This window comes from Lithobates pipiens, unplaced genomic scaffold (genome assembly GCF_037356315.1).
Source record: "Lithobates pipiens isolate NorthernLeopardFrog02 unplaced genomic scaffold, aLitPip1_a1.2 Scaffold_16, whole genome shotgun sequence".
Lineage (NCBI taxonomy): Eukaryota > Metazoa > Chordata > Amphibia > Anura > Ranidae > Lithobates > Lithobates pipiens.
This window is the reverse complement of record NW_027507748.1, coordinates 376,974,433-376,987,963: the sequence shown is the minus strand read 5'-3', so window position 1 is coordinate 376,987,963 and position 13,531 is coordinate 376,974,433. Positions and strand designations below refer to the sequence as shown.

The 13,531-nt window shown below is 48.0% G+C and overlaps 1 protein-coding gene across 3 annotated transcripts in view; it reads right to left on the bottom strand.

Annotated features, from left to right (window-relative positions):
• POR (cytochrome p450 oxidoreductase) overlaps positions 1-13,531 on the bottom strand; it is a 203,311-nt gene that overhangs the window by 113,278 nt on the left and 76,502 nt on the right. Inside the window, exon 1 of one of the 3 annotated variants that reach the window (XM_077482183.1) lies at positions 1,875-2,009. The exons of 1 other annotated variant lie outside the window; for it this stretch is intronic. The gene's annotated coding sequence lies outside the window, so the exon portion shown is untranslated. Of the gene's footprint in view, positions 1-1,649; positions 1,822-1,874; positions 2,010-13,531 lie in introns of those variants that run through there. One more of the 3 variants, XM_077482181.1, reaches the window with a different exon arrangement.

Sequence of the window (13,531 nt, the reverse complement as noted above, 5' to 3'; positions counted from 1 at the left end):
ACGAGAGATGGTCAGAGACTGAGGACATGACACGAGAGATGGTCAGAGACTGAGGACATGACACGAGAGATGGTCAGAGACTGAGGACATGACACGAGAGATGGTCAGAGACTGAGGACATGACACGAGAGATGGTCAGAGACTGAGGACATGACACGAGACATGGTCAGAGACTGAGGACATGACACGAGAGATGGTCAGAGACTGAGGACATGACACAATAGATGGTCAGAGACTGAGGACCTGACACAATAGATGGTCAGAGACTGAGGACATGACACAATAGATGGTCAGAGACTGAGGACATGACACAATAGATGGTCAGAGACTGAGGACATGATACAATAGATGGTCAGAGACTGAGGACATGATACAAGTGATGGTCAGAGACTGAGGACATGATACAAGAGATGGTCAAAGACTGAGGACATGATACAAGAGATGGTCAAAGACTGAGGACATGATACAATAGATGGTCAAAAACTGAGGACATGATACAAGAGATGGTCAGAGACGGAGGACATGATACAAGAGATGGTCAGAGACTGAGGACATGATACAAGTGATGGTCAGAGACTGAGGACATGATACAAGTGATGGTCAAAGACTGAGGACATGATACAATAGATGGTCAAAGACTGAGGACATGATACAAGAGATGGTCAGAGACTGAGGACATGATACAAGAGATGGTCAAAGACTGAGGACATGATACAAGAGATGGTCAAAGACTGAGGACATGATACAATAGATGGTCAAAGACTGAGGACATGATACAAGAGATGGTCAGAGACTGAGGACATGATACAAGAGATGGTCAAAGACTGAGGACATGATAAAATAGATGGTCAAAGACTGAGGACATGATACAAGAGATGGTCAGAGACTGAGGACATGATACAAGAGATGGTCAAAGACTGAGGACATGATACAATAGATGGTCAAAGACTGAGGACATGATACAAGAGATGGTCAGAGACTGAGGACATGATACAAGAGATGGTCAAAGACTGAGGACATGATACAATAGATGGTCAAAGACTGAGGACATGATACAATAGATGGTCAAAGACTGAGGACATGATGCAAGAGATGGTCAAAGACTGAGGACATGATACAAGAGATGGTCAAAGACTGAGGACATGATACAATAGATGGTCAGAGACTGGTTATATGCTTCAGAAAACTGGTATAGACAGAATACCGATTACATGAGACTGCTAGAGATCACTACTGTGATTTCTCCAAGCAAGAACAGCAAAAAGTAAGATCATGGTAAAGAAACCCAGAACTCAGCCTATATAATATGTTTCCTTCTCTGCCCCAAATTCTATACCAAAGGGCCACATGACCCCCCAGACCGAGCAGCCAGCCCCAATGCCATGGAGGTTAAGGCTCTGCTAGACCCGAAGCGGTGAGCATTGGGCATACAGATGCTAATTGACTCTTAGAGTTGCCATGACAGCCCATATTCTGTCTCTGAGATCAATGACATTCATTACGGGCTGTCAGTTCCGGCTCTAGGACCCACCGGTGACACCTCTCATTTGCGTCTCCTTGACAACGTACGTAGGCAATGCGTGTCACTAAAGTGGTCGCTCTACGGAAGGCCGCGCAAACAGTGCTAGGTTGTAGAATGTCACACTCACCCGCACCTGTCCTCTCAGAACCACACAGCAAGAACAATGCTCCGCGCTGTCTTCGGCTTCACACCACTGGAACGTCAGCTGACTCGGGGACGCCGCCAACACACACAGATCAGGGGTGTATGACAAGCATCCAAAGGCGCGACCAACCCGCGGCCTGTATCAGCACCGTGTGAATTTGTGCGAATATTAGCAGCTGATTAAAAACATACTTCATTCATTACATACCTGAAGTATCCGCTAAATTGCACCTATATTAATGGAGCCAATTGTTCTGCACCCCTTTCACGGCGACAGCTCGTGTTGGTACAGCCCAAACCCCGCCCTCTTCCATGGCCAGTCATACCGGAGAACAGAGAACCTATTACCGCTGAGGGGGCCTCTGGAATGGGGGCGGGGTCTGGGGACTGACGTCACACAGGGAGAAGTTGGTCAGAGGTTAGAGTTTTATTAAAGGGACAATAGGTTGTGATGTTATGTAACGCGTGTAGGAGGACGCGTGCAGCAACGTGCAACACTGTGACATAGCACGTTCTTCAGTAGGAAAGTAGTATGATGAAAATGTAAAGTAACCTGGAAATACTGGTAGTGGTGAAGGCAAAGCAGGAAAGGAGATCTGAGTTCAGCTCAATCACTTGTATCTTATACAGATGGTGATTTTACGTAAGATCATATTGATTCATCTGGGAGAAAAATACATCAGAGAGTTCAATCAAGTACCAAAAGCACTAAATAAAATAGTTTGATGCAATCGGAGTATGCACTCAAAACTGATCGAAAACAAGTTTGGAAAAGTAATCTCTAATAATTATGTGTAAAATGGTATGTGTATCGTAAAAAGAAAAAAAAAAAAACAATATGTAGCAAGGTCCTTTGGTCTGATGAGGACCTCTGGGGCCAGAGACAGCTGGCATTCTTCTGTATGTAGTGGGTTGTGAGTCATGTGGGTGCAGAGTAGTTAAGTTATTGGCCGCCAAACACTTCTTGATCAAAAGAAAGTTTGTCTTAACAATTTATTTTTTTTAGAGGAGAGAGGGTTAGGGCCAGGACATAAAGCAACGACACCAAACCTTGGCACCCCAGATGTTTTGGAACTACATTTCCCATGATGCTCAACTACACTGCAGAGTGCCAGAGCATCATGGGAAATGTAGTTCCAAAACATCTGGGGTGCCAAGGTTTCACCATTACTGCCCTAAAGCCTCGTACACATGATCTGATTTTTGGCAAGGAAGTGTGTGATGAAAGACTGTTGGCCTAAAATCCAACCGTTAGTACACTCCTTCAGACAATTGTTGTCCAACTTTCTGCAACAAATGTTGGATGGCAGGCTAGTAAATTTTCGGCGGACAAAAATCTGTTGTCAGATTTTCATCTTGTCTGTACACAAGTCCATCACACAAAAGTTGAAAGTACAAACACGCATGTTTAGAATCAATGCTCACCAAACACGACATTAGCAGAAGGCGCCCCAAGGAGTGGCGCTCAAGAGCTGAAATTCCCTGTACATCACTACATTCGTGTTTGATGGCTGACAATTGTGTACCGTTTGTATGCAAGAGAAGTTCCTGGCACACGCCTTTCGGACAAAAGTCTGACACTTTGTTGGTCAACAATCCGATCGTGTGTACGAGGCTTTAGGCCCCATACACACTATCAGATTTTCTACAGATTTTTGTCTTCAGATTTACCAAAACCATGTAGTGCAAGGGCCTGCCTGATTGCATACAAATTAAAATGCTTAAGGTTTGACCTCATGTTATATGGTTTTGGTAAATCTGAGGACAAAAATCTGCATAAAATGTGTGTATGGGGTTTTAGGTAGTTGCAAGATTGATTGGCAGGCTCAGAGCCTTCAAAAGTAGGACAGCCATGCAGGGAAAGGCCCAAGCAAGACATAGATCACAAGACACATATCTGCATGTGTATGAATGCTGTCTCCTGTGGCAACAGTCTGTAACAGTTCCAAACACAAGGCTTACCAGTTCCTTCACTTTCATTACAATAGCTCCTTGTAGTTCAGTCCACTGAGCTCCTGGTCTCTCACTAGACCTGCTGATTTACTGCCACGGAATCCTTTGAGGTCCTTCAATCTTCACAGTAGTATCTTCCTCAAGCGTCACCCCTCCTCTCTGCTGGGTCCCTAGCTTGGCACTCTAGATACCTCTCAAGCTTCACCCCACTGGCCTGCTCCATCCCTGGCTTTGCACACAAGGCTGCTCTGCAAGCGTCCCTGGCTTGATTCCCATTAAGTTTCCCCATTCGTCATCGTCCCCGGTTGGTGAGAATTCTGCTCCGGTACTCACTTCAGTTACTCACTGTGGTCCCTGGTAATAAGCCAGATAGTCCCTTACTGATGACAGCTTTTTCTCTACCTCCAACCATGACAGGTTCTCTGGCCGGCAGAACTGTCACTTTTGGTTGAACTGCAAGCCACAATCCCAACCCTGAGCTGCTCTCTTGCTTCTGGATAGGCCCTCAGACAGCCTAGCAGTCAGATGTGCCTGGGATGAATCCAATCTCTGGCCTAGCAGCCCAGGCAGTACAACACGTGTCCACCCAGACAGCCACCCAGGTGGCACAGAACATATATCACCTGACTCCACCTGAATATATAGGCTCTCCTTGCAGGCCAAGGGATTCAAGAAAACCCCTGCCTATTGGTTGAGATACCCCCATACCCATAACCCGACGTGGCGTTGCCCTTCTCGTGTCTAGTACTGCCAAGTACACGCCCACCCAGTGGTAGAAGAGAAAAGTGCAACAAGGCCAAACTTAGGGAGAAATCAGTAGATCTCTAGCAATCAACCAGGATAACTACTCCTGGCAAGTAAATTTGTGAGGAGTAACCCTACCTAAACTCCAGGGTGCTATAAATACTTAAACAAAAAATTGCAATAACATTCATATGTCTTCAAATAATGTGAACTAAAAAAAAGTTCTGTGACCTAATGCAATCCAGTGCACTTCTTTTCATCTGAAGTGGTTGTAAACCCTTACATATGCCCAATGAAGTGACTGGCCTCAGGTGATACAATGAGATTAAACAAATCTTCCTACGTCAGATGTACCTGTTTATCTGCAGTATTCTGTTTTCTACATTAAGTCAATAGTTTATAAAGCTTGTCTGAGCTGTAAGAAAACAGGGTGGAGAGCATGGGCTCTTTATGCAAGCAGTGGACCTGGCAGGATCAAAAGTTGGGTTCTCCTGAGCAAGAAAAATAAACTACAGCAAAACTTACTGTTGCAAGAGCATGGAAAACAAACAAGGTTTCTTTGATAGTCACCAAGCGGAAAATTACTTGGAGTATGACCCAAGAACAAATCACTGCAAAATTATTAGACAGGGTGCCCAAGTTTGAAGCAACTTGGGATCCTTGGGCTCGCTATATCAAGGTTCCCCTATATCCGGGCCACTTACCGGTACCTTAATTTCTCTCAACGATTGATTCAAGTAATTGGTCTCCTCCTCCGCTCCTTTTTGATAATCACATCACAGATGCACTTATTCTCTCTCTTTTTTCTTTCCTTTTCTATTACTCTCTTCTCTTTTTACTTATTATAAAAACATTATTTTGCATGCCATTTGATCAATAGTCATCTATTATTAACTACATCACTTGGAGTAATGCACCTAGGCAGTCGTTACATTTATTTAATTAATTCATTTTGAGGGGCAGGGAGGGGGCGGAGGGCAGAACCAAAATTTCAGGGGGAGCAGGGGGACACGTACAGTTCACAGCTAGATCCCAGTTGGGGTGGCTTGCTTGTCTCCCTTGATCCCTCTGGAACAAAATCAGATTTTGATACTCTGCCGACCCCTGCTCAATATTATTATCCTATAGCAAACAAAGAATTTATTGTCAATAATTTGCTCTGATCAATGGTTTATTACAACCCTTCAGGGCATTAATTAGCATTGATATAGGTTATAAATATGTTGTTACATTAACATCGCTGTTATCTTCTTAAATTTTGTTTTTGATAAACCCTACTGAAGGGCTATGTTGGCTCCCAGTTTGGGATAATTATTACTCCATTGTTTTGTTATATTGATGAAAAATTTAAAAAAAAAATATTGAACAAGAAAAATAAACTACAACTTTAGCAGCGCTCTGCAGCAAAAGATGGGTGTGTTTTTTATTTTTCTGAACATTGCCCATGGTTAAAAGGGAAGCAGAGATCTGTATGTAGCACTGACTAGTGATGGACGAACTTCCGACGGGACGTTTCGCGAACGCGAAATGCGAACGGACCCAAACGTTCGCGAAACAGAACGTTCGCCGCGGGCCCCATTGACTTCAATGGGAGGCGAACTTTGCAAACCTTCATGTCGAATTTGCGGCCACGTGGTAATTATTAGGGGGTAAAACGTAGTCCCACCATCTGGACAATGACATAATACATGTATGAGGTGAATTTGGGATCGATAACTACAAGCATTTTTATTTTATTTGGGAAATTGTTCTAACAATTCAGGACTATGGAGCTAATGAAGGCAATGGAGGAGAGGGAAGGTCAGGGACCAGGGTAGGCAAAGAAGAGGGTGCAGGAGATGATCACCAGCAGCGTGACATACCGGAATGACACATGCACCGTGATAGAGGCATCTGACAGCAGCACCGTAATACAGAGCACTGACAGCAGCACCGTGACATACAGCGCTGACAGCAGCACCGTGACATACAGCGCTGACAGCAGCACCGTGACATACAGCGCTGACAGCAGCACCGTGACATACAGCGCTGACAGCAGCACCGTGACATACAGCGCTGACAGCAGCACCGTGACATACAGCGCTGACAGCAGCACCGTGACATACAGCGCTGACAGCAGCACCGTGACATACAGCGCTGACAGCAGCACCGTGACATACAGCGCTGACAGCAGCACCGTGACATACAGCGCTGACAGCAGCACCGTGACATACAGCGCTGACAGCAGCACCGTGACATACAGCACTGACAGCAGCACCGTAAGCAGCCCCAGGAGGAAGTCAGCACAGCACAGGGATGGTGTGATCCCCTCATAATAAGAACCCCCAGGAGGAAGTCAGCACAGCACAGGGATAGTGTGATCCCTTCATAATAAGAACCCCCAGGAGGAAGTCAGCACAGCACAGGGATATCATAAGCAGCCCCAGTAGAAATATGACACCGCTCAACCTCTTCAAAGAGGAGGGTAGGGGCATATAGTACGGTGTGCTTTTTTGGGTCAAGGAAGTGAGCCAAATGAATTAAGAAGGTCTGTGTGCTTGATTAAAAAAATAGTTTATAGACATATACATGGTCTACTGGTCACATGTGTTGAATTCCTCCGAGATCCATGCCTCATTCATTTTTAGAAATGTGAGGTAGTTAACACTGTGGTGAGCTAGGCGAGTACGCTTATCGGTCACAATCCCCCCTGCTGCGCTGAACGTCCTTTCGGACAGGACACTGGATGAGGGGCAAGCCAACAGTTCGATTGCAAATTGGGCAAGCTCTGGCCAGAGGTCAAGCCTGCCCACCCAGTAGTCTAGGGGTTCATCACTCCTCAGAGCGTCCACATCGGCCGTTAACCCAATGTAGTCGGACACCTGACGGTCTAGGCGTTCCCTGATGCTGGATCCGGATGACACCTGTCGATGGGTCGGCTGAAAGAATGACCTCATATCCGAAGTCACCAACACATCTTCAAACCGGCCTCTTCTTGCAGGCGCTGTTGGATTGGTACCCGCAAATCCTTCTCTGGGAGTGGGAATTGCTCCTCTGCCAGCGCACGCAAAAGCAGAATGCAGCATTTCTCGAAGCAAGGCCTGGAAGTGCTGCATTCTGACAGCCCTCTGCGACGGCGGTAACATTTCCGCCATTTTGTGTTTGTACCGGGGGTCTAAGTACGTTGCCACCCAGTACTGGTCCTTGACCCTCATGCTTTTTATACGGGGGTCCCTATTAAAACACTGGAGCATGAAGGCCCCCATTTGCACTAAAGTGGAAGCGGTGTGGTGGCCTGGCTCCTGCTCATCATCCAGGATAATGTCGTCCTCTTCATTCTCCTCTCCCCATCCACGCACAACAGGGATCCCAGAAAGGTTTAAAGCATGCTCTTCTTGCTCCTGCTCATCCGCCCCGGCACCATCCTCCTCTGACTCCTCATCAGACTCCTGTTGTTGACTTGTCTCAGATAGAGTAGCCCCCCCTGGGAATTCATCCAGCATTGCGACTTCCTCATCTTCCCGCTCCTGCTCCTCCACAGCCTGATCAATGACACGACGCAATGCACGCTCCAGAAAGAAGGCATAAGGTACCATGTCACTGATGGCGCCATGGCTGCGACTGACCAGTTTGGTGATCTCCTCAAATGGCCGCAGAAGTCTGCATGTGTCGCGCATGAGCAGCCACTGGCGCGGTGAAAAAAAACCCAGCTCCCCAGAACCGTTTCTTTCGCAGAGTTCATACAGGTAGACGTTAACTGCACGTTTCTGCTGGAGCAGCCTATCAAGCATATAGAAGGTTGAGTTCCATCGCGTCGGGCAATCGCAAATAAGACGTCTGACCGGCAGATGGTGTCGCCGCTGAATGTCAGCAAGGCGAGCCATGGCCGTGTAAGATCTTCTGAAATGGGCCGAGATTTTCCTTGCCTGCCGCAAGATGTCCTGGACCCCAGGGTATTTGACAAGGAATCGCTGCACGACCAAGTTTAAGACGTGTGCCATGCACGGCACGTGCGTGATTTTGCCCTGTTTCAATGCGCTAAGCAGATTGGCACCGTTGTCACACACCACTTTACCAACTGTCAAATTGAGCGGTGTTAGCCACTCATCTGCCTGTGAACGCAAAGCTGAAAGGAGTGCCGGGCCAGTGTGGCTCTTTGCTTCCAGGCACAACAGACGCAGCACGGCATGGCAACGTCTCACCTGGCATGTGGAATAGGTTCTGGGGAGCTTGGGCGGTGCAGTGGAAGAGACGCTAGCAGCGGAAAAGGAGGAGGCAGCTGAGGAGGAGAGGGAGGAGGATGGAGTAGGAGGAGGAGAAGAAGAGTCAGGCCTGCATGCAATCCGTGGCGGTAAAACCAAATCTACACGGGTGCCACGGGTTACATGCTTGACGGCCGTCAGAAGGTTCACCCAGTGGGCAGTAAAACTGATATACCTTCCCTGCCCGTGTTTGCTAGACCACGTGTCTGTGGTCAGATGTATCTTGGCACCGACACTGTGTGCCAGAGATACATTCACTTGCCGCTGAACATGGCCATATAGCTCTGGGATGCCCTTCTCTGAGAAATACTTCCTTCCTGGGACCTTCCATTGTGGTGTTCCAATGGCCACAAATTTGCGAAAGGCCTCCGAGTCCACCAGTTTATATGGCAGTAGTTGGCGGGCTATGAGTTCTGACAAGCCAGCCGCCAACCGTTGGGCAAGAGGGTTATCCGGCATCATCATTTTTTTACGCTCAAACATTAGGCCCACGGAAGCCTGCCTTTTTGCAGAAAAATGTGAGCTTGGCGTGATGGAAGGTGGAGTGGAGGACAATTGTGAGGAGAGAGGAGAAGGAGAAGTAGAAGACGAGGCTGGACGGTGAGAGCCTGCAGTGTGGCTTTGTGTGTTCCGTTGCTCCCACTGGGCTCGGTGATGGCTGCTCATGTGCCTTCTTAAGGCGGTCGTCCCTAGGTGAGTATTGGGCTTACCGCGACTAACGCGTTGACTGCAAAGATTGCAGATGGCAACGCTATTGTCAGCAGCGGACACGTTAAAAAAAGCCCACACTGCGGAGCCATGTGCCGGTGTCCTGGGAGCGCCAGATGTGACCGTACATGGTCGATGACTCGCTCCTGATACATTTGCAGTCTGCTTTGTCCCTGCTGTGCAATGTAAGTCATTGCTGCTTCTCCTCCCTATCTGCTGGTCCATATCTCCCTCTGAACTCCCCTCCTCTTCCTCTCTTGTGGGCACCCACGTGACATCACTAGACACGTCATCATCAACGTCACCTTCCCCACCGCTATAAGTAGAGATCTCGGAGTAGGCAGCAACACCGGGGACCAACCTCCTCCTTGGGCTGATCTGGGTACTGGCGTCAGACTGCTGAGTAGCGCTTGTTGCTACCTCCTCTTCCTGATCCAATACCAAGAGTGGCTGCGCATCAGAAATGTCCTCTTGATATGGATCGGAAAATAATTCCAGTGACTCAAGCGGAAGGTATGTGGTGGTGGTGGTGGTGGTCGTGTTGTTGGTGGTAGTGTCTTTGGGGGTGCACATAGCAGAGAGTGAAGAAGAGGGTGCAGATCGAGAGGATGAGGAGGGTGCAGAAGAGTAAGGCTGAGCGAGCCACTCAACCAAGTCTGGTGCATCCTTTAAAGTAATTGAACGCACCTTCTGCAACTTCCCACTTTGGCTCAAGCCTGTTGCTCCTGCCCTACCCCTACCACCCCTGCGGAAGGGCCTGCCTCTTCCTCTGCATGTCATTTTTTAAATGACCCTGTGACAAAACTCTTAGTCCCTATACCGCTGAAGGACTGCTGCAGTATAGGTGAGCGGTCAGCAGTGGTGCACGTCAACCCTATCTATTGTGGACCTATAGCGGTCCTTACAGAACAGCAGACTGTACCGCACTCAAGCCTATGTACCGTAGCACCCTATACCAAGTTACCAGTCCTTATAAGAACTTTTGTGGAACAAGCAGGTTGTGTGTTAGTGATTAGCAGACTGTACGTCAGTCCCTATACCGCTGAAGGACTGCTGCAGTATAGGGCAGCGGTCAGCAGTGGTGCACGTCAACCCTATCTATTGTGGACCGATAGCGGTCCTTACAGAACAGCAGACTGTACCGCACTCAAGCCTATGTACCGTAGCACCCTATACCAAGTTACCAGTCCTTATAAGAACTTTTGTGGAACAAGCAGGTTGTGTGTTAGTGATTAGCAGACTGTACGTCAGTCCCTATACCGCTGAAGGACTGCTGCAGTATAGGTGAGCGGTCAGCAGTGGTGCACGTCAACCCTATCTATTGTGGACCTATAGCGGTCCTTACAGAACAGCAGACTGTACCGCACTCAAGCCTATGTACCGTAGCACCCTATACCAAGTTACCAGTCCTTATAAGAACTTTTGTGGACCAAGCAGGTTGTGTATTAGTGTTTAGCAGACTGTACGTCAGTCCCTATACCGCTGAAGGACTGCTGCAGTATAGGGCAGCGGTCAGCAGTGGTGCACGTCAACCCTATCTATTGTGGACCGATAGCGGTCCTTACAGAACAGCAGACTGTACCGCACTCAAGCCTATGTACCGTAGCACCCTATACCAAGTTACCAGTCCTTATAAGAACTTTTGTGGAACAAGCAGGTTGTGTGTTAGTGATTAGCAGACTGTACGTCAGTCCCTATACCGCTGAAGGACTGCTGCAGTATAGGTGAGCGGTCAGCAGTGGTGCACGTCAACCCTATCTATTGTGGACCTATAGCGGTCCTTACAGAACAGCAGACTGTACCGCACTCAAGCCTATGTACCGTAGCACCCTATACCAAGTTACCAGTCCTTATAAGAACTTTTGTGGACCAAGCAGGTTGTGTATTAGTGTTTAGCAGACTGTACGTCAGTCCCTATACCGCTGAAGGACTGCTGCAGTATAGGGCAGCGGTCAGCAGTGGTGCACGTCAACCCTATCTATTGTGGACCGATAGCGGTCCTTACAGAACAGCAGACTGTACCGCACTCAAGCCTATGTACCGTAGCACCCTATACCAAGTTACCAGTCCTTATAAGAACTTTTGTGGAACAAGCAGGTTGTGTGTTAGTGATTAGCAGACTGTACGTCAGTCCCTATACCGCTGAAGGACTGCTGCAGTATAGGGCAGCGGTCAGCAGTGGTGCACGTCAACCCTATCTATTGTGGACCGATAGCGGTCCTTACAGAACAGCAGACTGTACCGCACTCAAGCCTATGTACCGTAGCACCCTATACCAAGTTACCAGTCCTTATAAGAACTTTTGTGGAACAAGCAGGTTGTGTGTTAGTGATTAGCAGACTGTACGTCAGTCCCTATACCGCTGAAGGACTGCTGCAGTATAGGTGAGCGGTCAGCAGTGGTGCACGTCAACCCTATCTATTGTGGACCTATAGCGGTCCTTACAGAACAGCAGACTGTACCGCACTCAAGCCTATGTACCGTAGCACCCTATACCAAGTTACCAGTCCTTATAAGAACTTTTGTGGACCAAGCAGGTTGTGTATTAGTGTTTAGCAGACTGTACGTCAGTCCCTATACCGCTGAAGGACTGCTGCAGTATAGGGCAGCGGTCAGCAGTGGTGCACGTCAACCCTATCTATTGTGGACCGATAGCGGTCCTTACAGAACAGCAGACTGTACCGCACTCAAGCCTATGTACCGTAGCACCCTATACCAAGTTACCAGTCCTTATAAGAACTTTTGTGGAACAAGCAGGTTGTGTGTTAGTGATTAGCAGACTGTACGTCAGTCCCTATACCGCTGAAGGACTGCTGCAGTATAGGGCAGCGGTCAGCAGTGGTGCACGTCAACCCTATCTATTGTGGACCGATAGCGGTCCTTACAGAACAGCAGACTGTACCGCACTCAAGCCTATGTACCGTAGCACCCTATACCAAGTTACCAGTCCTTATAAGAACTTTTGTGGAACAAGCAGGTTGTGTGTTAGTGATTAGCAGACTGTACGTCAGTCCCTATACCGCTGAAGGACTGCTGCAGTATAGGGCAGCGGTCAGCAGTGGTGCACGTCAACCCTATCTATTGTGGACCGATAGCGGTCCTTACAGAACAGCAGACTGTACCGCACTCAAGCCTATGTACCGTAGCACCCTATACCAAGTTACCAGTCCTTATAAGAACTTTTGTGGAACAAGCAGGTTGTGTGTTAGTGATTAGCAGACTGTACGTCAGTCCCTATACCGCTGAAGGACTGCTGCAGTATAGGTGAGCGGTCAGCAGTGGTGCACGTCAACCCTATCTATTGTGGACCGATAGCGGTCCTTACAGAACAGCAGACTGTACCGCACTCAAGCCTATGTACCGTAGCACCCTATACCAAGTTACCAGTCCTTATAAGAACTTTTGTGGACCAAGCAGGTTGTGTATTAGTGTTTAGCAGACTGTACGTCAGTCCCTATACCGCTGAAGGACTGCTGCAGTATAGGGCAGCGGTCAGCAGTGGTGCACGTCAACCCTATCTATTGTGGACCGATAGCGGTCCTTACAGAACAGCAGACTGTACCGCACTCAAGCCTATGTACCGTAGCACCCTATACCAAGTTACCAGTCCTTATAAGAACTTTTGTGGACCAAGCAGGTTGTGTATTAGTGTTTAGCAGACTGTACGTCAGTCCCTATACCGCTGAAGGACTGCTGCAGTATAGGGCAGCGGTCAGCAGTGGTGCACGTCAACCCTATCTATTGTGGACCGATAGCGGTCCTTACAGAACAGCAGACTGTACCGCACTCAAGCCTATGTACCGTAGCACCCTATACCAAGTTACCAGTCCTTATAAGAACTTTTGTGGAACAAGCAGGTTGTGTGTTAGTGATTAGCAGACTGTACGTCAGTCCCTATACCGCTGAAGGACTGCTGCAGTATAGGGCAGCGGTCAGCAGTGGTGCACGTCAACCCTATCTATTGTGGACCGATAGCGGTCCTTACAGAACAGCAGACTGTACCGCACTCAAGCCTATGTACCGTAGCACCCTATACCAAGTTACCAGTCCTTATAAGAACTTTTGTGGAACAAGTGAGTTGTGAATGTTTAGCAGACTGCAGCAGAAGGGCAGCAGTCAAGTATAATATCCTTTCTATATTTGGAAGAAAGAATATTATACATGTACAAGCCTATTACTGTACCACTGATACCAGTCCTGAAAAGAACCTTTGTGGAAC